Source organism: Lutra lutra, chromosome 2 (genome assembly GCF_902655055.1).
Source record: "Lutra lutra chromosome 2, mLutLut1.2, whole genome shotgun sequence".
In the NCBI taxonomy this organism is placed as follows: domain Eukaryota; kingdom Metazoa; phylum Chordata; class Mammalia; order Carnivora; family Mustelidae; genus Lutra; species Lutra lutra.
In genome coordinates, this window is record NC_062279.1 from 1,149,348 (window position 1) to 1,174,380 (window position 25,033).

At 50.3% G+C, this 25,033-nt stretch overlaps 1 protein-coding gene and 1 long non-coding RNA gene across 3 annotated transcripts in view; one reads left to right on the plus strand and one right to left on the minus strand.

Moving 5' to 3' along the window:
- Window positions 1-25,033, plus strand: part of DLGAP2 (DLG associated protein 2) — a 783,049-nt gene that overhangs the window by 288,694 nt on the left and 469,322 nt on the right. The gene's annotated exons all lie outside the window — the stretch shown is intronic.
- LOC125090595 (uncharacterized) lies at window positions 18,489-21,916 on the minus strand. The gene is made up of 3 exons (XR_007124393.1): window positions 21,906-21,916; window positions 18,838-18,843; window positions 18,489-18,693 (listed from the first exon to the last, which is right to left on the minus strand). It is a non-coding gene; the product is annotated as an uncharacterized LOC125090595 (long non-coding RNA).

Here is a 25,033-nt window from a genome sequence, read left to right on the forward strand (position 1 = left end):
GTAAATACCAAGGAGTGTAATTGCTGGATCCTGTGGTAAGAGTATGCTTAGCTTTGCAAGAAACTACCAGGCCGTCTTCCAAAGTAGCTGTATGTCTGATGTTGGCATCTTTTCATATGCTTATTTGCCATCTGTATGCATTCTTCAGTGAGGTGTCTGTTCAGGTCTTTTGTACATTTCTGAATTGGGTTTTTTGTTTCTTGTTGAGTTTTAAGAATTCTTTTGATATCAGTCCTTCATGAGATTCATGTTTTGCAAATATTTTTTCTGAGTTTGTGACTTGTTTTTTTCATTCTCTCAAGTACTATTTTAATATATCTACATATATAAATCTAAGAAGTAGTAACGCTTCAGTTTCCTCAAGATTATTGAAACTGTTTCAAAAGATATAAAATCAGGTTAGCAAAAGTTAACAATCACCTACTGAGTAACAGACAGTATGTTAAACCCTCATTTGTCCTTTATAAGCTACTGTATTCCATTATTTATGATTTTATTCATATAGCTAGAATCCCCAACAAGGGTATAAGTTCTAATAGTTATGCATTTATTTTTTGAACATTTACGGACTATAAGTCTGAATTTGGAATCCTCCTAAGTGATGGAGATACAGAGACAAAATATGAATCATATGTCGAATGAGGTTATAATCCAGTTGGGAAGATAGTTATAGACATAAATAGCCATACACACCAAGCAAGAAAGTGTTCCTAACAAGGTCCAAACACAGTGCAACAGAGACATGGGACATGAAGTCAGTTTAATCTGGGTCTGAAGGATCGGTGACAGTTTCACACAGGGAATAGTTTTCGATTGGACTTTCAAGTTCAGTTGGCAGTTTTATACCAGAGTTGAGAGAAGTCATTTGAAGCTGAAAGACAGTGGGGAAGGTGTTCACTGCTGGCTGGTGCCGTGAAGGTCCGGGAGGTGGTTAAACGATAGTTTAACATATGCGTGTGTGTGTGTCCTCTCTTACCTCATGTTAGCGTGGGTGGGCATTATTGTTAATACTGTTCATGCTGCATTATTTTTATCATTCTGGTTTTATAGGTGGGTAAACGGGGTCTATGGGAGAGAGAGACTGGTTAAGAACATGGGTTTTGAACTTGAGTGCATGACAATGGCCAGAGCAGGATTCAGCTTCTGCACCTTATTACCATGTGGCCTTGAGCACTTCCTTATGGCAGCCTGGCACCTGGATGTTGTAGGTGTGGATGTCCATGCTCGAGCTTCTTGTAGCTTTGTTTTCCACCAGATGCTGAGCTTGCCATTAGGCATGTGGCAGATACTTCATAAAGTCTATCAACTATTGAGGCAAATGCCTGATCTGAGGGAAGCAGAGCTGTCCTCCCCTGGGGCTACCTCCTTCCTCAAGTGCCCTATAAAGCTCATATGGTCACTCTCCATGTAGGGCTCTCACGAAGGATGTGTTTAGGAAGGTGGACTCCTCATGCTGGGGAAATCACCATCAGTTGTGGAGCAGCGTGCTCAGAGTGAGATAAATACTAAGGAGGTAGTAACTCCTTGTTGCCTATGAAACGTTAAGGCTGAAGAGAAAGGTCATGTCCACTGAGTTCTGTCCTTGGTGCTGATCACATACTGGTTGCTTGATAAAGGCCCCTGGAAGTGGGTGCTTTGCTTAGCTCACCATTCTTCAGGGATCCGCAGTTCTAGTGACCAATGACAGATGATAATACCATTAAGTTTGAAAAATATAACTTCTAAGTGGCAAATTTATATTAGGTCATGTCCATTTATGCAGCACTCTGAAAGATGGACCGGTATTTTATATTACTGGATTTATATTGTGTTAAGTATTACCTTAAGGGGATAATGTATGACTGAAATTCTAAATACCTAGATCAAGAATGTTTTTGTTTATATCTTGATAATTTAGCAATATGAAATGATATTACTTCAGTTTGTATACATAGATATTATGTTTGCTATATAAAATTTTTTTTTATTTTTTATTTTTTTTTAATTTTTTTTTAAATACAACTTTGTTCAGGAGATGATTATAAAATTTAATTAAACTTGCATTAATATATTATAGCACTTGTTTTCTCAATTGGAATAATTAGGTTTGAACCTGCTTCATTTTTTATTGTTTGCTAGCTCTTGAAATAATTACAATGACCATATTAATAATAGCAGTAACATACATCTCATAGGGATATAGATAATATTAATGTTAATCCGTGGGTACCCCTCGCAGGTTCCCTCACATAGTAAAAGCTCAGTAATCGTGTTAGCCATTGCGACTTGTTATGAAATTTCCGATTCATGATAGGATAAATTAGTATTTCAAGAGAAAATTACTAATAGTGTGTTTCTTTCCTTACTGGTTCCATTCTATTCATTCATGCCTTGTTGAATATTTTCCGTGTGCAGGCTGCTGACTGCACTAGGAACTTTATAAAACTGGAAATGCAGCCACATGTCCTAAAGTGGATGTCATCCATGGTGTCAAAGAGAGAAAGAATAATGAGCAAAGATATTCTGGCCTCAGCAAGAATGAATGATCCCAGAGACACTGCTGAGCTCTTCTGTCCTAATCAGGATGACAGGAAAATGCCCACGGACCGTGTCGGAAGACAAACTTCCGAAGAGTAGACGACAGTGGGACTTGCTGCCCCCCTTGTGGAGGGACAGGATGCCTGGCAGGCAGGTGGAGAGGCGTCCTGTGTCAGGAGTCGGCTACGTTGGATGCAGCGTGCCTTTTACATAAACGTGATCCTGTTGCTTTTTATTTTAATCCTTTGGAGATAGAACTCAACTAGTAGATTGAAAAACCATACTTGAAGTGTGTTATGTTCATAATTCAAAAACAGTTTCATAGATATTTTCCCAAAATAAGAAAAAATATTTTTAAACTAATTTTTTCTTTCCATTCTTTGACTCTTTTTGGTCTTCACATTTATACATTCTCTTTATTTAAAAAAAGTATCTTTGCAGGGGATGGTAATAGTATTTTCTGGATCTGGTTAAGGGTGGGAGCAGTAGTCTGGGATACTAGTGGAGAAAATATTGTATCTGCACTGAGGGGCAGTGTGGCTCTCAGGGGCAAGCTAATAGCTCATGGACGATTACACTCAGAAGGGGAAGCACATGCCTCTGGAACATACTTGCCAAAGAATCAACATTTGGCACATGCGAGGCTCGGCCCAGTGTCGGCTCCATGCTGTGTCAGGCTACTAGAAAAAGATTCAAATGGCGTATTTAAGGACTGCCAGGTAACCAGAGGCATTCATCATGCAAGAGGACTTATGTTCATACTCTGTTTCCTTTTTGTAAGATATTATCTAGATGAAAAAAAAAAAGAACCGGCAGTAACAAAATGCCACTTTGGGGAGATAATCAGTGGTGACTAATTTGATTTGGGAAAAGCAGAATTGAAAGTAGACAATTCCCGGAGCCATTTAAAATGAGGGTAGGGTAGAATCAGGTGGTCTTTTCTGGTCTTCTTCTTGTAGACTTTTTTTTAAGTAAAACTTATTTTTTAAAGACTCTGTTATGGGCTTATGGTATATTATATTAAAATGTTAAAATACATATCAGGGGCGCCTGGGTGGCTCAGCGGGTTAAGCCGCTGCCTTCGGCTCAGGTCATGATCTCAGGGTCCTGGGATCGAGCCCCGCATCGGGCTCTCTGCTCGGTGGGGAGCCTGCTTCTTCCTCTCTCTCTGCCTGCCTCTCTGCCTACTTGTGATCTCTCTGTCAAATAAATAAATAAAATCTTTAAAAAAATACATATCAAAATGCATTAACAAAAACGGAACTATCTCGACCACAATTGATTACTTAGTTACGAGATTTGACTGCAGGTTTACTAGTAGAATTGTAGTCAATTATAGAATTCTCTCTTCCTCAAAGAAAGTCACTTTTGGAGGGGAGTATGCTAAATTTTAAAAGAAATATTCCACAAGGGAGCTATATCAGGGACTTCAGGCGCCATAGACAAGGGCAGAGGCCATGTTCTCAGGCCCGTGACTTCTAGGATCCTCAACGAAGGCTGGTGGGGGCCATGCAGCTCCTCCTTCGGTGAAGGAGAAGCATCCCCCAGTGGGATGCTGAAGCCCAGCGCCATGGAAAGCCTGTGGCAGGGGCAGCAGCATCCTCTAGCTCTGACTCTGCTGTGCTCCATTTTAGGAACCACCAGATATGATGGGGTTTTGAAGTCATTTTAGCTCTTGTATAAAGTTTCATTTTTGTCTTGACTTCATTACCCAAATTTATCCTCTGAATATTTTGAATTGAACTCATTTGTTCCAAAAAGTATGCCTCTATTAATGTCTTATGAATATCTTAAGTATGAATTTAGAAATGGCCATTTCCCTCGTAATTATACTGACATCACGAATCATTGAGGATCAGATTTTCATGGTTGACTAAGCTGGGGCAATTTATGTGATGTTTATTAGTCTTTTGTTGGGGCACACATTTCTAGAGTAGATCAGTAAAGAGAGAATTTTGGAGCATTAATCTCATACAAGCATCAGTGCACGACTTCGCAATTACCCCAAGTTAGAAATCAGAACTATGAATGTACCTTAACAAAAAAAGAGAAAGTCTTATTTTGTATCACAATGAGTTTTTTCCTAAGATAGAAAGTGACTCACTTGTCTCAGTGGCTAATAAAGAAGCATGCTCCAGGCAAAATGCAAAATCCAAATGCAGAGAGTCTCTCTTCTCCACCCTACTGGTCTGGTTTTAGTAGAGGGCTAAAGGATTGTATTGGGTTGTGAAATCATGCAGCATTTCTACTTCTTGGAAGGCTCCTTGGAATCAGTAAGGACTTGACTCCCTGGTTAACCAGTGGTGCTTGCCTGTGTGTTCATGCCGTGAGTAGGAAAGTGCTGGAAAGACTGCACGCATTCCCCCAGGGCATTGTGCCCTGTTGTCTGCTGGGTAGCCCTTCTCCCCTGCAACATCAGGATCATGAGCCTCAGAGGCTCCATGTTGGTGTTTCAGTCCTTCTCCACCGCTGCAGAGCACTGTGCCCTCAATGCACCAGCTCCTTGATTCTCTGATTTGCTGACTTCTGTTACGAACTTGGCCTTCCTTCCCTTCCCCGCTGGTGGCTGTGGACCCTGCACACTTCTCCTTCTCCGATGAGCCTGCCTCCCTGGCCGTGGCTCCCCGCTCCAAGGCTGGCACAGCGGGCCTTCTGTGGCTTGCTCGGTCCGCTGTGTGCCCGGCCCCTCTTCTCTGTGCGTTCGGGATGGAGGTATTTCTCACTGTCCTCTCTGGCTCCTCTTCCTCTTCGGTCTTCTCGCTCTGACTCTTCTATCTGAGCTAATTTCTCCCACTGTCACCTCAACAAGCTAGACCCCAAGGGGCAATGCTAGCCTTGCGTGTGTCCAGCTGGCCAGAGCTTCACTCCCAGACCTGGACGTTGTCACGTTGGCTCCTGGGCACAGTGTGCTTGCAGTGTGAACTGTCACATCCTGTCTTCTGACCCCCATCTTCTGGCCTTCTGTTCGTGGCTCCATCATCTTCAGATCCTGAAGCTCAAAACCCTGCCTTTCCTCTGCTACTGTGCCCCCTGCATCGCCTATCCCCTTGCCCTCTGCCACCATACCCCCAGTCACCTGTTGCTCTGCCCTGTGCCTCCGTGCCCCCTGCTTTGCCCATTTCCCTGCCTGCTGCCGCTGCGCCCCCCACGTAGTCCATCCCCCTGTCCTCTGCCACTGTGCCTCCCACCTTGCCAATCCTGTGACCTCTGCCTGCGGTCTGTCTCTTGTCTCTGCTCCTTGGCAACCGTGTTACCCAGCCTGGAAAGAGCCACTGGTGTGTGGACACCCCTCAGCGCCCGCCCCCCAGTCCAGCCCTCCCCATGTTGCTCCAGAAATGGGGATGTTACCCGTCAGGACCTGCTGTGAGGCTTCCCTGGTTCCTTGTCAGCAGCAGGAGGCATGGGGATGAAAGGGAGGTAGCTGTGGCCCCAGCCTTCTAGCACTCCGTCCCACTGCTGTGCGCTCACCCTGATGTTCAGCGCCCATCTGCCTGTCTGTCTTTCTGCAGGGCGGTGTGTTGGGGGGTGTGCTTCGGGATGGCACACGGGCCAGGAGGGGCCATGCCAGGGAGAACCCTCCGCCCCAATGTGAGAGCTCGTTTCTCCTCGTCTGTGTGACATGGGCTTATTTCCACTTCACGGTAGCTGGCCAGCGACCCTGCTGGGCGGTCACACGGTAGCTGGATGTGAAGTGATTATGTGACTGTGTTCCGTGCCTGAAAATACAACAAAGGGGCGAGCGCTCTGGCGTGCATGTGTCCTTGTGGACTGAGAGCACTCAGTCCCGTCTCCCCCACAGTCTCTGGGGACAGACAGCTGCGGACACCTGCTGGCTCCACACAGCCCTGCTCCATGGACACTGCTTGCGCAGGGGCCATGGACACCCTAGCCAGTGAGAACATAAAACCCGCAGTCTCTGAGCCGCCCCGGCCTCCTTTGGCTGTGGGTCTGGGGCTCTGCCAGGTCTCATTATGGAAACAAATGTCTCTTTTTCTCTTGTGAGCCCCTCTAGGGTGCCGTCGCCCAGAGGGAGGTTGCCCTCCATGATAACCGTGGACCCTGGGAGAACTGGGGCACATTTCCGCCGGCCTTACCTGCCTTCCCTGGCATCCCCTGCTCACCCAGACCTCTGTGACTGGTTCCGCAGCACCCGCCACTGGCTGTTCTGGCTGTCCTGGCGGGGAGCACTCGTGGCCTTTGTGCACTTGTGGGGTTAGAAATGTGTTGAAAGATTGAGGATTTGTACTGATTCCAGGCCCACAAATGCCGTTCCTATTCATGCTGAGTTAGCGGAATGAGGAAGAGGAGAGAGGGCCCGAGGGAAAGAGCCGCGCTGTGTTTAGGACTTATCGCTTCTCACGGCCAATTACAAATAAGTAAATATATACATACATGTACACATGCCTGTTGTGCCCGTGAATGTATGTGTATATGTGTGTTTGTGTATCTGTATGTATATGTGTATGCATGTGCACAGGTGTATGTGTATATATGCATGTGTATGCACACACATGTGTATATGTGCATGTTTGTATGTATATATGTGTGTATGTGTATGTATGCATATGTGTATATATGTGTATGTGTGTACACATGTGTATGTGTATGCATGTGTGCATGTGTATATGTGTGTGTGTATGTGCGTATATGTATTTGTGCGTGCATGTGTGTATGTGTGTATGTGTATGCGTATGCATGTGCACAGGTGTATGTGTATATATGTATGTATGCATGCACACGTGTACGTGTGGCATGTCTATGTGTATATGTGTATGTGCACACATGCGCATGTGTATCCATGTGTGTGCATACGTGTGTGTATTTATATGTGTATGCAGGTATATGTGTGTGTATGTGTATATGTGTATGTGTACGCATGCGCATGTGTATGCATGTGTGTATATGTGTATGTGTATTTATATGTGTATGTATGTATATGTGTGTACGCATGCATATGTGTATGCATGTGTGCGTATATGTGTATGTGTATTTGTATGTGTATGTATATATATGTATGTGTGTATGCATGCACAGGTGTATATGTGCATGTGCATGTATGCACACGTGTGTACATACATATACATGCACGTGCATGTACATGTATGTATGCATGTACATGTACGTGTGTGTGCCCGTGCATGTAAGTATGTGTGGTGTGTGTGTGTGTGTACGCACATACATACAGAGGCCAGAGCATTTGTCTGGAGCTGCTGGAGAATATCCCTGCTGATTCTTGTCCCATGATTTCCTGCCTTGCGTTGATCTGCAACCTTCTGTGATTTGGGGGGTAGAGGAGGGGTGCGGGAGGGGTGGGCTGGCCCTGGAGTGCACACAGGCTGCCTCTCTGCCCTCAGGTGTCTCCCTTCAGGCAGGGTCCGCAGCAGCAGGTGCAGGGCGGCCCCCAGACAGACCGATTGGAGGGTTTGGGGGTCTGCAGGCCAGGCACAGCGCAGCCCTTCGCTGGAGCACGTGGCGGCTGTGGAGACTGAAGCTGGGACCTTTGGCAAAACAAGTTAACTCCTGGGCATCCTGGAGGCTGGCTCTTTTAGTTTTGTTCTCTTGATTGGTGTTTTTAGTTTTGTACAAAAGCTGAACGTAGAGAAAATAATTCTCTCTTTATTGAGGGCTCCTGTTACTGGAATTCTGTGTGGAAGTCCATTCATACTCCTATTGAATTTGTCTTAAAATTAGTCATCCCAGTGACCAGGGTGCAAATCTGAATGATGTGCCTCAGAAGGATATTTTCCGTCCTTTGGAGTGCCAGGCTCCCTTTGCCAGCACCGAGGTTGTAGCTTCAAGGGCTGGATATGGACCAGACGTCCCTTAGGGTCTCCCACTCATCCCGGGACTTGCATAGCTGGGGTTCTGGGCAAGCGTGGGAGCCAGACTGTCCGACGGACGGTGAGCGGAGAGGCGGGAGCCCACGTGGGCAGTCTCTGAGAGCCAGCGCATCTGCATCCGGGCTTGTAAGCATGTCGTTGGGAAATACTGGGGCAGCTGGATCGCTGGAATTCCAGAAAGAAGGCTTGGACAGTGGAATTGTGAGGATCAAGCTTGGGGACACACGTTTGTGATAAGCACACAGAGATTCTCCAGAGTAGCACTGAATCTGAAGCCAGGAGAGCGTTCCTGGGCACAGACTTTATTTCCTTTCTTGACTGTAATCACAGCTAATTATTACAAACCATAACCAATAAAGTCATCGGGAAAAACAAGGAAACTCATCTATCTGCTGCCCATACCACTAGCTCTCAGTTGTCCAGTCTTGCTGTGCGTGCATACACATGCGAACACTTGTTTTTCAACAGAAATTTTGAAAATTTGTCAAACTATGTTTGAGGGTTCCCCTCCCTTCCTCCCTTCCCCCTTCTTTCCTTCCTCTTTCGTTCCTTTCTCCCTCTTTCCCTCCCTTCCTTCTTCCTTCCTCTCTCTCATTTTCTCTCTTTCTCTCTCTCTCTTTCTTAAGATTTTATTTATTTGAGAGCAAGTAAGAGAGAGTGAGAACAAGCAGGGGGAGCAGGATGTGGGGGGAGAAGCAGGCTCCATGCTGAGCAGGGAGCCTGATGTGGGGCTTGATCCCAGGACCCTGGGACTGTGACCTGAGCCAAAGGCAGAGGCTTAAAGACTGAGCCCCCAAGTGCCCCTGTAGGGTTTTTTCCTTGTCTATGTCATCGCTTGCCCTGTTATGTGGGCTCTGCGTCAACATTGAGACCAGAGGGAAATCATGGGTGTCGAGCCTGCTGTCCTCGTGGGTGTGAGGTCACGGCTCCATGTGCATCTTTCCTGGAGCAGTTGCTGTCTTGTGCAAGGCCCCGTCCTCTCCACCCTCCTCATTTCCGTGTCCTCGCCTTGTCTTTCCTCCTCCCCCTTCTCTTCCTTCTCCTCCTCTGATGCCTGAAACCCCAGGCCTCACACGAGATGCTCCTGGGTGGCTCTTTCCACCCCTCACTCCCCTGCTGAGTTTCATCTTCCAGTTGTTCAGCTGGGATGACAGAATGTATGTGGCATTGGGGAGCAGTGTGTGCATTCCCACGCCTGGGGTGCAGCCCTCTGTGTGTCCTATTGCCTTTGAGACATGCACACCTAGCTCCATCAGACTAGCCACATGGGGTAGCCTGGTCTGCCTGTGAGCCCCTGTCCCGTGATGCTGACTCTGCCTGGCTCGTGTCACCCTGGGGCTCTGCTGTCACCATCTTAGACCTCCTAGCAGCTTTCCCCACAAGGAGCTCCTGCATTTTCATATTTCCCAGGTCTCCCACATTGTGTTCTTATTTTGGAGAAGTGCTGTTTGGTGTCCCTGTGTGGACTGTGAGCTGGCCTGACCCTCTGAGGCCTATCAGTGACTTCGGAATTGGCCTGGCTGGCGTCTGACCTGGCTTCACCCATCTGTCCAGCCGTGGTCTTACAGAGGTTGAAAAGAAAGAAGTATGGGGTTGAAAAAAGAGTTGAAAAGCTAGAAGTATGGGGAACCCAGGGCTCTGGCTCTGGCTCTGGCTCTGGCGAGGGTGTTCCCTTCAGAAGGAGGGGTTTGTGGCCGGCCACCTGTGCCAGCTGTGCCCCACACATAGGTGGACAAGTCCTTGAAGGGAGGAGGAGGTCAGGACTCTTCCAGGGACCCCACTATGGAGGCCACGTCCATCTGAGCTGCTGCTTGAATCTTAATGCTGGTGTCCCCCCAGCTTACACGGGGACCAGGTCTGGAGATAGAGCTGGAGCAGAGGGATTGAAGGCCCAGAGTGTGAGAGTCTCGGGTCACTCCCATGCAGTGCACTCAGGGCGGGCTACAGTCATGGGGCATGGATGTTGTAGAGGAAGGCAGCTGGTCTCTGGGCACGTCTTCATAAAGGTCTTGGCCCTACTCAGCCGGTCCCGGCCCTGCTCAGCCAATCCCGCTCAGTCCCTCACTATGCAGCACGGGGCATGGAACAGACCAACAGGTGTGTGTATGGAGGACAGGGTTATTTAGGGAATCATGGAGTGGCCAGTGCTCAGTGTGCAGGTCAGCCTGGGAGCCCTTCGACAGAAGAGCTGGTGTGGTCGCTGGAGCCTAAGGCCGTCCAGAGGCAGGATTCTCTCTTCCTGGGGGTCTCAACCTTTCCTCCGCCCCAGCCTTCAAATGACTGGATGAGCCCCCCTGCATCGGGGGAGGGGATCTGCCTTACCCAAGTCTGTGGATTTAAATGTGAGTCCCCTCTAGCCAGTCACGTTCTCAGCAAGTATAGACTGGTGCTCGAGGGAGTGTCTGGCTCCAGTTCCCAGCCACGAAGACACAGAAAATGCGTCATCGTAGGCAGGCATGTGCCCCAGGGCTTGGAGTGCTGACACTTACAATGAGGCTTGAGGCCCAGTGGTGTCTGAGGCCCCATGGACATGAGGGTGGGGAACTGCGGTTTGAGCCCCTGAGTGGACACACCTGAGCTTTGTGAAGCTTGGCTGAGTCTCTTGTCCTTGTGTGGGGAGATGGTCATGATCTACTGGTCTCCGGGCCAGCGGGAAGGGTGGACCTTTTCAACATGATTGAGATTGTGTAGTTGAAGGCTGAATCATTTCAGGCATTTTCCCTTGAATTATGCTAAGAAAGGATTTCTTCCCAGGCCGCTAACAACACTTGGAAGTTGAAGGTGGGTCCGTGATGAATTGGGGATGGTGGAGCCAAACGCTTCCGGTACAGAGAATGAATAATTCATCTTGTTTTCTGGGTTAAAAAAAAAAATCTTTCAAACGCTTTTCTCTGTTTTTTTTTGCTGAGGCTTAAATTTTTTAGTCCTTTGACGCTATCCCATCTTCCAATAAGGCTTGTTTCTATGGAGACACTAGTGAACTGCAGCCAGGCTCCATGGCTCGTCACAGAAGGCTCCTGGAGGGGTCTCTCCATAGCCTTTGGAATATGCTCAGCCACGTGTGTTTCTGGGGTGCTGGGGACCCTGGGGGCTGGGCACCACACCTGCACGTGCCCTCCCTGGCAGAGCTGCCACGGGCCCCTCCGTGCAGCAGACACTGGGCACAGAGGGCTTCTTTGAGGACGGTAGAGCGTGACACACAGTGTACAGAGTGTCTTCTGAGCATAGTCTCTGACCCTCCGGTGAGGGTTTCTGGGGTGCTTGTTGCGGTCATTGCTGTGTGAGTGTGGTTGTTGTTCTGAGTGGGGAGAGCTGACCCAGGAGGGGACAGGAAGACAGAATCACTGTTCCCATGTGACACCCCAGGGATTCCGCGGGCCGGTCGGCCCAGACGGGGAGCCAGCATGTGAGGACATATCTATAGACTGCTGTCCTAGTCTGTTGAGGTGACCATGGACACCCCAGGCGGAGGCTTTTCATCACCAGCTTCTTCTCGCCATGCTGGAGGCTGGAGGTTGAAAGTCAGGTGCCAGCGCAGACCAGTTCAGCTGCCCTCCTCTCCAGTGGCACATTTGTGCTGGGTCCTCGTGTGGGGGTGGGGCTGGGAGCTCCGTGGCATCTCCTTGACAAGGACACTACCCCACTCCTGGGGGCTCCACCCTTATGAGCTCCTCACTTCCTGAAGGCCCCTTTCTGACACCACCACGCTGGGGGCTAGAGCCCAACATACGGATTTTGGGGACACAGATATGCTGCCTAGAGCAATAACCTTGATGTTCCTTCAGAGGAGGGACATGGGTTCCTCTGTCCTCCTTTGCTTGGTGTTTTATAGGTGAGGGGCCCCAAAGCCCGTGAATGGAGGCCGACTGACTTTGGACTAACTTCAGGAAGGAACAGTCCTCCTGTGTGGCTGGAGTCCATCTGTGCGGACTCACTGACACGTGCGCTGTCAAAGCTGAGGACGCCACCCCTGGCCGTGCACACCCCCAACACGCCCACTGCCCGCACACGTGTCCCCCACTGTGCCCACTGCCCTTGCACCCCACAGCGCACCCATTGCCCGTGCCCGCCCTTCTACCGCGCCCACTGCCCACACATGCCACCCACTGCCCGCACACGCCCCACCACGCCCACTACTCATATTGCATCGCACGTGGCTGGGGGTCAGCCCTGTCGTCTGCCAGGGCAGCGGTGCCTAGTGGGCCAGTTCTTGCTGTCGGCACAGCGGTTACCGAGTAGAAAGCAATATGGAGCTCATTTCTTGGTTGCTTACTTCCGTGAGTCTCACGTATTGTGGTAATGGGTCTGAGTACCCACCTTTGAAGATAGCTGTGCAGGTCAGATGTTCAGAGTAACATCATGTCAGAGGGCGTTCGGAGCAGGTGCGTAGCGTGTGGGATTACTACTATCACTGTCCGCTTCAGCAGCCGTCCGGGCAGGATCGTCCCGTGCTAAGGAAGAAAACTCGAAAGGCTACCTTCTTAGATAGTCTTTTCCCTTTCAATATTAAAACAAAATAAAACAAAACAAAAAACCTGATAATTCTAGAAATGAGAGTAAAAGAGTAATAAAGTAATTGCATGTGTTAATAAGAGTTAACTCATTTTTCCTGATGGATGGTAAGCCCGAGATGTCTAAGCAATGTCTGTGGGGAGAATGTTTTCTCGCCTTTCCACAGAGACTGCTTCCATCTGAATGTGGCGCCAGGAGTGCCTGATGACTTTAGAGTTTATTTTTCTGCAGTCAAGATCTGCAAGTTAAATGAAGAAAGTGCTTCATGAAACGTTTTTTTAAAAACGAGTTTGTTTGGAAATGATGTCACCCTGAATGTTTTCCCTAAGATGCGGAAAGTACGGTGGACACTTGGGTTCGGGGTGTGTTCGGGCGTGTGTTTGCATTCTGCCTCTGGCCGGCTTTTCTTGTCTGCTTCAGACTACTAGCTTGACTCTTCCCTCAGCTCCCATCGTAGGAAACACCTGGGACACTTAGTACCAGATTAAGAGATTCTCCCTGGGTTCCTTCCCTGGACACTGGGTTCTGGCTCGGCAGTGCCGGGGTTTACAGCGCCTTCTGGGTCATGTGTGTTGTCAGGAGCTGGGGGGATCGCCATGTTACAGAGCCCAAAAGGTGAAGCAGAGACACCCACCTGCTGTGCCTTGGAAATGTCCTCCTGGCGCAGCAAAGCCTGTGTGATGCTCCGAGCGGAGCCAGGTACCTGAGTGGGCGTTTGCGGCCATGGGTCTCTACACGGGGCTAATGGCTCAGGTTCTCAGCCTCTGCACGCCTGCCTCTTCTCTTGCGTCCTCACTGTTTTCATCGGAAAACCCCACCCCCGTGGGTCACATTCATTTTGGAACAGGGGTCTGGCTCTCTCTTAGAGTGACACACATATGTGCAACAATCTGGGTGCACCTCTCTCCCTGGGGCACACAGGCCCTGGCGTCCAGCCCAGCTGCCCGGCTCTGCCATACTTGCCTCAGGGAAGCGTACCCACACCAGTGTGTTTCCAGCAACATTCGGAAGATTTAGGGGACTAATGTGGAAGTCAGTCACCTCAGGTGTGAAACAGGAAACAAGGTGCCAGCTCGGCGTTCGCTGGCCTCTGGCCCTGGAATGGACTTTGGAACATAGGGGCATGTCTGGGTGCCCTTCCTTCTTCGACGGGCATCTCACACAGGGATGCACTTTCTCAGCTTGGTGGATGGATTTGAGAACATTTGCCGAGGCCCAGAAACAGTGGATGCCACCAAGCTGTGTGCCGGCCACGATGGAGAACGGCCTGTGTGCGGAGACGGTCCCCTGCCCCTGCTGGGACCTGCCACAAGGCCCTGTAGATGGCTGTTTTCTTCTCTCGCTCTGGACGTCGTAGGTAGCACCAGTGCGATTCTCGTGGATTACCGTTTACTGAATGTGCTGAGTGGCTCCTGGCAGGTGGGTGAAGCCTGCGGTTCACAGCTCGTTCGGGGGCATAAGGGAGCACTTTGTGACTATTTCCCTCTGCGGCTAATGTACATTGTAGAAAGCACTATTATTATGACATTTTTAAAGAAATTCTTTGAAGGAAGACAGTTAAGAAAGTTCTCAGCACTGTTAACATTCCTGGTATCTAGCTTTCTAAAGCTCTTATGTGCCTTGAAATTTTCATTAGATTTGTTCTTTCTTTTCAGACCCTTGTAGTAGCGGCCGTGAGTGCTCCCGGAGTGCTTCCGGAAGTCAGCACTTTCTGTTAGCTGCTCGCAGAGCTTCGGAACGGCGAGAAGGGAACAGGGAGTGACTTGTGTGTCGTGCGGAGATCCCAGGGCGCAGAGCTGAGTGTGTGGCCAGTTCTGAAACCAGGCCTCCTTCCGAGAGCCCCCTCTGTGCCCAGGGCCACAGTGGAGATGCCCTGTAAGCAGCTTGGGGCAGCGTGGACGCCGGCAGGAGACGAAAGACGTTGTTGTGATGCTTCTGTGTGAGAATTTGAGGCGAGCACCGGGGAGCAGAGCATTTCTGCCACTGAACTGCCCCCAGGGATGGAGCAGCTTGTTTGATGTCAGTCCGTTCACTTGCTGAAGGTGTCCTGACGTTTGGGCGCCGAGGGTTAGTGAGCACAACGGTGTTTAGAAATAGTGCGGGTCTTATGTCATTACCCAGTCTTGGGCATTCTGAAGATCATTCACTCAAACTGAGATAATTTCTTTTTAGTACGCATTGATTATGTGCAGTGCCCTTATTTCAATAAAAATACGTTGCTTCTACTGTGTCGTAGGGCTGACGTGAGGGGACAGAGCTGCAACAGTGAGTCCGAGGGCATGACTCGGAGGCTAGTGCTCAGATGTCCCCGTTGGCAGGCATGGTCAAGCCTGTGGCCATCTGCCCAGTAGTTCCCTCCCCAGGACTTCACCCTCTGCCCCTCCATGACCAGAGGAGCAGGGGAGAGTGAGGCTACAAAGATGTGCATTTGAGGAATTCCATGCTCTGCAGAGACAGTCTAAATTTGGAAATGGGTTTAAGTTTCTTACAGGCAATAGCATTTAAAAATCAGTTTCTTAAAGCAGCCCATTTTATTTTATTTTTAATGTTTACTTATTTTTTAAATTTATTTTCAGTGTTCCAGAATGCATTGTTTATGCACCACACCCAGTGCTCTGTGAGATAGTGCCCTCCACAATACCCACCACCAGGCTCACCGAACCTCCCACCCCTCCCCTCCGCACCCTCAGTTAAGCAGCCCGTTTTAACCAAAACATTTTAATTGCTTCCAACCTGTGCCGCTGAGCACCAGGCCCTGTTTGTTAGCTCACCTGCCTGGCTCCGCCTGCTGCTGGCAAGGGCGTGGTTTTCCCTGGGGCTCTGCGTCCGGGCATCTTCCGCCCTCCCCAGTGTCAGCACACGCGCCTCTTGAGGGCTGTGAGCGCCAGACGTGGACCTCACCGTGACCCTGGCGGCTGTGGTCGGCCTTGCTTTGCTGCGGCACGATGCACGCGCTGAGCGAGCGGATGTGCGCGAGGGGCCGGCTGCAGGGCTGCTGAGGGGCAGTGGGCAGGGACGAGGGGAGCCTGCTGCACCTGCTCTTGCAAACTGAGTGAGCGGGAGCCTTCAACTGTCGGCACATCCCTGGGGGCGGACGCCCACCACTTGGCCTCCTCTTAATGCTTTTGTGAAGTGGTTTCACCAAACGTTTCATATTCATGATTTCCAAAATGTTTTTATTGGGAAAGAAAGTGGCACATCCACGTCTATGGAATAGGTATTAAAAGTCAGTCTTGGGGATGCCTGGGGGGCTCCATCGGTGAAGCGTCTGCCTCCTCCTCAAGTCGTGATCCCAGGGTCCTGAGATCGAGTCCCAAATCGGGCTCCCTGCTCAGCGGGGAGCCTGCTTCTGGCTCTCCCTCTGGCTGCCGCTCCCCCGCTTGTGCTCTCTCTCACTCTCTCTGACAAATAAATAAAAATTTAAAGAGCCAGTCTTGACAAACGGGACATTACTCAGCCTTGAAAAGGAAGGGGATTCTGACATCTGCTGTCACAGGGATGAGCCTTGAGTACAGGATGCTCAGTGGGGTACACCAGATGGGGCAGACCAGGCGGAGGAGGACAGGAGCTCTGCAGTCCCACCCACAGGGCTCCCTGGAGCAGGCACATCTGTCCACAGAGACGGGAGTCGGTGGCAGGCGAGAGCACTGGAGAGAGGATAGGGTGCGAGTCTAATGGGGACAGAGCTTCAGTGTGGAAACACGGAAAGTTCTGGAAATAGATGCTGATAGTGGTTGCACAGCTGTGTGAATGTACTTAATGACCCTGAACTGTACACCTAAAAATGGCTTAAAATCATAAATTTTGTTATGCATATTTTACTACCTGCACATAAAATGTTCAGGAGCAAAACCAAATAAACAAAAATAGTGAACAAATATCACAAGACAAAGGAACATTTAATTCTTACATAAATTAAGAGAAAATATAATAAACAATCATATTGTAACATTGTATAATATAAAATCATTTTTATTTTAAAATGGTATATGATAAATCTTCTTGTATATATATGTATTTTTAAAATTTAATTTATTTTTTCAGTCTTCCAGGATTCATTGTTTATGTACCCCACCGAGTGCTCCATGCAGTCTGTGGCCTCCTTAACGCCCACCACCAGGCTCACCCAACCCGCCACTCTCCTCCCCTCCAAAACCCTCAGTTTGTTTCTTAGAATCTGCAGTCTGTCATGGTTCATCTCCCCCTCCGATTTCTCCCAACTCCTTCTCCTCTCCATCTCCCCATGTCCTCTGTGTTATTCCTTATGCTCCACAAATAAGCAAAACCATATGATAATTAACTCTCTCTGCTTGACTTATTTCACTCAGCATCATTTCCTCCAGTTCTGTCCATGTTAATATAGAAGTTAGTATTCAGGGGCGCCTGGGTGGCTCAGTGGGTTAAGCCGCTGCCTTCGGCTCAGGTCATGATCTCAGAGTCCTGGGATCGAGCCCCGCATCGGGCTCTCTGCTCAGCAGGGAGCCTGCTTCCTCCTCTCTCTGCCTGCCTCTCTGCCTGCTTGTGATCTCTCTGTCAAATAAATAAATAAAATCTTAAAAAAAAAAAGTTGGTATTCATCCTTTCTGATGGAGGCATAATATTTCATAGTATGTATGGACCACATCTTCTTTATCCATTCATCCATTGAAGGGCATCTTGCCTCCTTCCACAGTTAGGTGACTGTGGACATTGCTGCTATGAACATTGTGGTGCGTGTGTCCCTTCTTTTCATCACATCTGTATCTTTGGGGGTAAATACCTAGTAGAGCAATTCCTAGGTTGCAGGGTAGCTCTATTTTTAACATCTCGAGGGACCTCCATACTGTTTTCCAGAGTGGCTGTACCAGCTTATATTCCCACCAATAGTGGTAGAGCGTTCCCCTTTCTCTGCATCCTCACCAACACTTGTTTCCTGTCTCATTAATTTTAGCCATTCTAACTGGTGTAAGGTGGTATCTCATTGTGGTTTTGATTTATGTTTCCCTGATGGCTAGTGATGATGAACATTTTTTCTTGTGTCTGTTAGGCATTTGTATGTCTTCTTTGGAGAAGTGTCTGTTCATGTCTTGTGCCCACTTCTTGACTGGATTCTTTGGTTTTTGGTGTTGAGTTTGAGAAGTTCTTTATTGATCTTGGATGCCAGCCCTTTATCTCTAATGTCATTTTCAGATATCTTCTCCCATTCTGTGGATTGGATCTTAGTTTTGTTGACTCTTTCCTTTGCTGTGCAAAAACTTTTTATCTTGATGAAATCCCAAAAGTTAATTTTTGCTTTTGTTTTTCTTGTCTTTAAGATGTGTCTAGCAAGAAGTTGCTGTGGCCAGTGTCAAAGAGGTCACTGCCTATTTTCTCCTCTAGAGTTTTGATTGATTCCTGTCTCACATTGATGTCTTTCATCCATTTTGAGTTGACCTTTAGTTTAATTCTTCTCCATGTGGTAACTCCATTTTTAATTTCTTAAGGAGTCTCCACACTGTTTTCCAGAGTGGCTGCACCAACTTGAATTCTCACCAACAGTGTAAGAGGCTTCCCCTTTCTTCACATCCTCTCCAACACTTGTTGTTAACTGTCTTGTTAATTTTGGCCATTCTAACTGGCATAAGGTGGTATCTCAATGTGGGTTTTGATTTGAATCTCCCTGACGGCTAGTGATGATGGCTAGTGATTTTTTCATATGTCTGTTAGCCATTTGTATGTCTTCATTGGAGAAGTGTCTGTTCATGGCTTCTGCCCATTTTTTTTGATGTAGTTATCTGTTTTTTGATTGTTGAGTTTGCGGAGTTCTTTATAGGTCTTGGATATCAGCCCTTTGTACTGTCATTTGCTATACGTGTATTTAGAGAGAGGCCAATCAAGAGCGTCTTAAATCAGTGTGATGGCCGTGTCTTCCCTAATTCGGGGAAGGGAAATGAAGTCTCTGGAATGACAGATGTGAACCACAAGTATGATTTCAGAGTGGGTGAATCACTTAATACTGCGATATGGTTGCAAAGTTTTGTAGATATTGAAAGCTTATAGACATATGTTCTCCTGAAGGGTAAGCACAAGAAAGTGTTTGTTCTGTGAGATCCCGATGAAATTATTGGGGAATTGGGACCAGGTGCTCTGAGTGATGCTGTTTTGTTGTATAATTTGTCTGCAGAATCTGAGTCCTTTGAGTCCCAGAGCTGCTTCTGTAAGGCTGCTCAGAGGCCCTCAGAGCTGAGTCAGGAGGCCTGTGCCCTGGCCCCTGGAGCTCCCCTCCCCTTTTCCACAGAGAGGATTGTTAGGGGTATAGATGGGCGGATAGAGCCCGTGTGGAGAGGAACACAACATGAGTCACAAAGCCACAGCAGTAAGAACATAGAATGTCACAGTCACCGGGCCTGTGACGCAGTCAGGCCTATTTGGCTGCTGAAAGGGGAGGTTTGTGCTCTGGCTGGTGGCAGGGTCCGTGCAGAACCAAGGTGGGCTACGTCCCATTCCCTGCAACTGCCGAGGCTTGTGGTGTATGTGGGAGCAGCAGCTCTAGGGGCAGAGGACATCCACAGAGGGACCTGCACCCTCACTCGATGGACCCCGAGCTGCTTGGCATCTGGACCGTGTGCTCTAGACTGGCCAGGCCTATGCACGCTCGGTAGGTGATGACCCAGACCCCCAGGAGGACGTCACCCGTGGCCTGCTTGACAAGGGAGGCCACTGTGCCTCAGAGCTGGCTGGCAGCTCTCAAAGCCCCATGGTTGCTGGGCTGTGCTGAGGGCCTGGGGTCCAGGTGCTGTGGATCCCGAAGGCCCAAGTGGCGGTCTCCTTCCGCATCTTGCGGCATGCAGCCCAGGCTTGCTGGTGAGGCGGCCTCAGGGATAAGCAGCACGTGCTGGGGGGTTAATTAGTCTTAATTAGGCTGCATCCCTTGCCAGAGAGTGAGAGAGACCTCGTGCCCCTCCATCTGCAGGATCTCCGAAGAGCCGTGAGGACTCCCTCCTTGGCTGAGGGAGGATCCCTGCCATCAGCTCCCCTGAGAGAATGGGAGAGGAGGGCATAAAGGGGGGCTGAGGCAGCGAGCCTGCCAGCTTCCCAGCGTGAGGGCCGCATGACGGGGTGTGCAGGAGGGCTGTCAAGCATGGCCCGTGTCAGCATCAAGTCCTGAGATTTTTTAATTCTTGTGTGCGTGCCCACGTACACCCACCTGCACAAGGGAGGCCTTCCATGTGGGGATCACGCCCTTCCCGTCACGATGCAGAGCTGGGAGAGACATGTGTCCTGAGTGTGAAGGAGGCACCGTGGTCATTTATCTTGTGCTGAAAAGCCGAGGGGACACTCATTCCAGGCACCTTGCGGCCGGAGGACGGCAGTGCTGAGATAAGCCCGCCTGCCCTCTTGAAGGCACGCACTCCAGAGATGGAGGGAAGGGGTTTAGCTCCAGTGTGGGGGCTGCCCGGGGGGGCTGTTGCTGGGGGGCGCACAAGGACATGAGGAAGGAAACTTGATTCCGTAGGTGCCGGTAGCGAGACCTTCACACTGAGCTGACTGTCTGTCTTGGCTGGCGCAGTTGGGCTTGTGTGGTTGTTGAAAACAAGTGCGCGCCCCCGCAGAGAGACGCTTTCCTTTCAGGCACCTGGCCTCTGTCCTCCCCACTGCTGTCCAGGCACTGGGGTTCCCCGGGAAGCCCTGATTGTGTCTGCACTGGAACCCAGAGATCCCACTGAGTCGTCCTCACCCTGTCCACGGGCTGTGCCTGGGGCCACCGTGACTTCCCCGGCCCTCCGCATATGGACCTGCAGCAGAGACTCACGTGGACCAGGGCACCTTCTGTGGTCCCCGGGCTCAGTGTCAAGGTTGCTGACTTTAGGCGAGTCCTCAGCCTTTGTGCAGGGAGGGGGTCGTCCCTGTACCAGTGGAGGCCACCCGTGAGCCATGCCATCCTGCCCAGTTCCAGAAGGTGACTCCCTTAGGGTTGATGGGATTAAGAGGTTTTTTTCCTCCAGATAGAGAATAAGATGGAATTGGAATAATGTAGAGAGTCAAACCATTGTCTGAGGTCCAAGTAGCTAATATAAAAATGCTCGGGCATTTCTAATTTATCAGTTAATAGTAGGTACAGATAGAAGTGCCCTGCAGGCTTCCCCCTGGGGGTCACCAGAGGCTGTGGGACAGACATATCTGTGCTCCCTCTCAGCTCCAGAGTCTTCCAGGCACCGGCTGTGCAGAAAATCACCGTGTCCGCGGTGCAGTGTTGAGCAGACACGGAAGGGCTGTGGAGGGCGATAACACAGCGTACTCTGTGGACGAGCGCGCCTGATGTCGGCTGTCCATCGCCACTTGTGATGGGCATCCTGTGAGCAGCCCCTTCAAGGGGAGACTTTGAAATGAGAGGACAACCGCGTGGGCTCCCTACGGAATAGGACACTCAGGGCCCCGCGAGCAGGGGTTCTGTCCCGCCTCAGACACACGTCCTTCTGGCACAGCCTTAGCCGTGAGCAGGACGACGGCAGTGCATCTAGTAAACCGGGTCTGTTTATAGCATTTAGGAGGCAGCGTTAGCTGCATGGAAAATGGATTTTCCTTCCTAGTAAAATGTAACTTTCTGTGCATTGTTCAGTGTGGGGAATTACTACACATGCATCAAAAATGCCAACTTGCCGGTATTGTTAAAGCGCGGTGACAGAGCGGCCTTGCTGCTTATTCATTCTGTGGCTCTGGGTCTGCTCTCTCCTCTGCGAAGCAGAGACGGTCTGTGACTGCAGGCTCATTGGCGTGAGTGCCTGGCACGGGGTTGGCACTGGACTGATGGCCCCTGTCACTGCAGATGGCCAAGAAAAGGGGCAGAGCCTGGGGACGTGTGCCCTGGGCGTCCAGGTGCGGCACACGTGGCTGTCATCCCTGGCATGCTGAAACCCCATCAGGTGGGGCGGCCTGGGACATGGACACCTGCTTGTGTGGGGACCAGCCAGGCCGGTGGGGGCCACAAGGCATCGGCCTGTCATCCTGTGGGGGCCCGTCTGAGCTGCAGTTCAGCAACACCGCAGCCCTGCACGGGATCAGAGTACTGGACTCCACTCTTCTTCCTTAAACAAGACATGCAGTGGAATGAACACAGAACACATCAGGGCTAATTGGAATCTTCTAAATAGAGCCATGAAGCCCAGCTTGGTGTTCGTTGCCTTTTTATTGCTGTGTTTCAGGGAAACAGTGCTCATGTCAGGACTCCCCGCGCTCATATGAAAGGGTAGAGGCTATACCCACGCCCACAGCCACAAGATTCACAGAAGCTGAGCGTGGAAGCAGGTGGCGTTGACTCATGGGTACATGGATGGACTTGATGCGTTTGTACACAAAGTGGGGTAGTATTCAGCCCTGAAAAAGGGGGTGGGATCCTGACGCCTGCCACAGCATGGCTGAACCTCAAGGCCATGGTGCTGAGGGAGATGAGCCAGATGCACAAGGACAGACGCTGTGTGGCCTCTGGAGGAGGCATCCATAGAGACAGAGTGTGGATGGCGGGTGCCACAATGTGGGGGGGGGCGTGTTCTGTGGGGACAGAGTGCCGGTTTTGCAAGATGGAAAGAGTGGTGGGGATGGCGTTGCTGGTGGCGGTGGCTTATCAGTATAAACGTAAGGGCTACCACTGAGATGAGGACTGAAATGTGGTTCAGATGGTAGGTTTTCTGTTTGCTCTGTGTTACCACAGTAAGAGAGTGGGAAACAGATGTATGTGGCCACTGTGGACACTGTTCAGAGCAGGACCTTGGGGAGGATGAAGAGAATGAAGAGTTTTTGGAAGAGTCTTTGCTGAAATACTCAGTCTAATCATCGCATACGTCTGCAGACTTTTCCTGGTGTGGTCCCCAAACTCTGAGACGTGGGGAGGTTTTCTGGCTTTTTACTAGTCTCTCGGGAAACGGGAAGAGGAGAACATAATGAGTTTTCCTAAAAGTTAAGTGTTTGAGTATTTTTAAAAAGTCCTTACTGGTTTGGTGTGACAGGGATTTTTGTGATTGATGGTGACAGTGTAAGGGGATTTTGTGAGCGCATATCCATCAACGGTGCTCATTTGAGGTGCAAGGGAGCCGACAACAATGTTGTCCAGATTAGGGGGACGTAGTGACAAGTCAGACATTGGCAGGCGGCTGCTTTCAATGTTCATGGAAGACTTTTGGCTGAATTTCTCTTGCTGTTCCACATTCACAGGAACCTCCTCATGGCTGTGGCTCTGTGGCCCTGAGGGTGGCTGGGGGCTGGGGCATGGCTACCAGTTGTGCTGAGTCTGCTGGCTGAGAAGGACTTCCACTGGAGCTGCCAGTCTCAGGCAGGTTCTGGACCCTTGTCCTGGCGTGTGCATCTGAGCATGGTAGCGTCAGCCCTTTCTGGAAGGGGAGCCCCTTGGATGAGGCTCCATGCCCGCCCACTACTTTCTGTCCTTCATGCCTCACAGATCCCAGCACCCACATGTGGCAGGGGCTTGGGATGCAGAGTGATCAAATTGTGGAAAATAACTTAAGCATCAAGAAAACACGTCAGGCTTTGGCTGAGTGTCTAGCCAAGTGGCATGTACTTCCCCATAGCAATCCCAACAAGCATTTCCCTCCGTTCTCTGGAGAAGGAAGGGCACGGATCTTGGGGCCAAGCTGCTTGGCTTCCAATCCTGCTACCAGTTCCTTGCCACGCAACCCTGAGCAAGTTTCTTCATCTTTGGGGACTCTGATTTTCTGTGTGATATTTGGGGTAATAATAGTAACCTATAGTGGACTGGGTGTATAACCCCAAGGGATGGTGTTTGGCAGGGGATGGCGTCACAGGAGTGCAGTCCCCGTGATGGGATTGGTGCCCTTCGAGGAGAGACCCCACAGAGCACCCAGCCCCTCCTGCACGTAAGGACATAGCCCGAGTCGGCCACGCGGATGAGGGTCTGACCGCAGCCAAACGCGCACCTGATTGTGTACTTGCAGCCCTGAGAACTGTGAGGAGCACAGTTCTCCTGGTTCTGAGTGCGCCAGCAGGTCTTCAGGGTCCTGCAATAGCCCCGGGTGGACGAAGACACTACCTTCAAGGCTGTTCCGGGCACAAAACGAGCTCGTGTCTGTAGCCAGCACCTCACACTATCCAGACTCTACAAGATGTTGAGGAGTGGTACCAACACGAGGGACTTCTGCAGAGTCCTTCGGCTCAGCGATAAAATCCAAATAATGAAGGACACGGAGTTGCCGCGGTGAGGTTCATGTGCTCCCTGTCTGTGAGCACAGACCTCTGGCGCGTGCGGTCGGGACTGTGCCCCTCGCGCGGGACTCCACACCAGTGCCAGCCTAGTGCTTAAGCTCTGAAACTGGCCAATTAGAAACATACACCCTTGGGGCACCTGGGTGGCTCAGTGGGTTAAGCCGCTGCCTTCGGCTCAGGTCATGATCTCGGGGTCCTGGGATCGAGCCCCGCATCGGGCTCTCTGCTCAGCGGGGAGCCTGCTTCCTCCTCTCTCTACCTGCCTCTCTGCCTGCTTGTGATCTCTCTGTCAAATAAATAAATAAAATCTTTAAAAAAAAAAAAAAAAGAAAGAAACATACACCCTTACCGTTCTCTGTAGACGGACCTCCTGATGTGGGTTCATTTCTGGCCATAGCTCCGTCCTGCGTATAGGCTGTGCTGGGTGTGCTCAGCATGGGGTGTGATGGGGCTCCTGTCCCCCACCTCCCCAGGGAAGGTTCCTGCCTGGCACCGTGCCAGGGAGCCACCGCATGGCTCAGTCCCTGGTGACCCCAGACAAGAAGGTGGGGGAGTCTGTGCAGTCTCAGGAGGCTGGAGACATGTGTCCTCCTGAGGAGCTGTGGTGTCGAAGGGCACAGCCTCCAGCAGAGGGTCTCTTACTGGAAACAACAGGCATCCAGTAACGGACTCCAGCCTCGGCCCTAACTTGAGAGAGCTGAGGAAGACGTCCAGGCCATCTGAGTCTGTCGGCGCAGGGTCCTGCTCGCTGCCGGCCGGCCCAGCTCGGCGGGCAGAGCACCCTGGGTGTGCATGCAGAGCATGTGACAGGCGGCGTGCCGTCTTCTGCCGCTGTTCTGTGGGACCGTCCCTCCTCACTCATCACGCATCTTCACGCACACGACTCCGCAGCGCTCTCGGTTCCGTGAGTCGGCGGTCATCCTGACAGGCTTCAGCTGGGTTGGGGATGAGGCAAACTTGGAGTCAGAAAG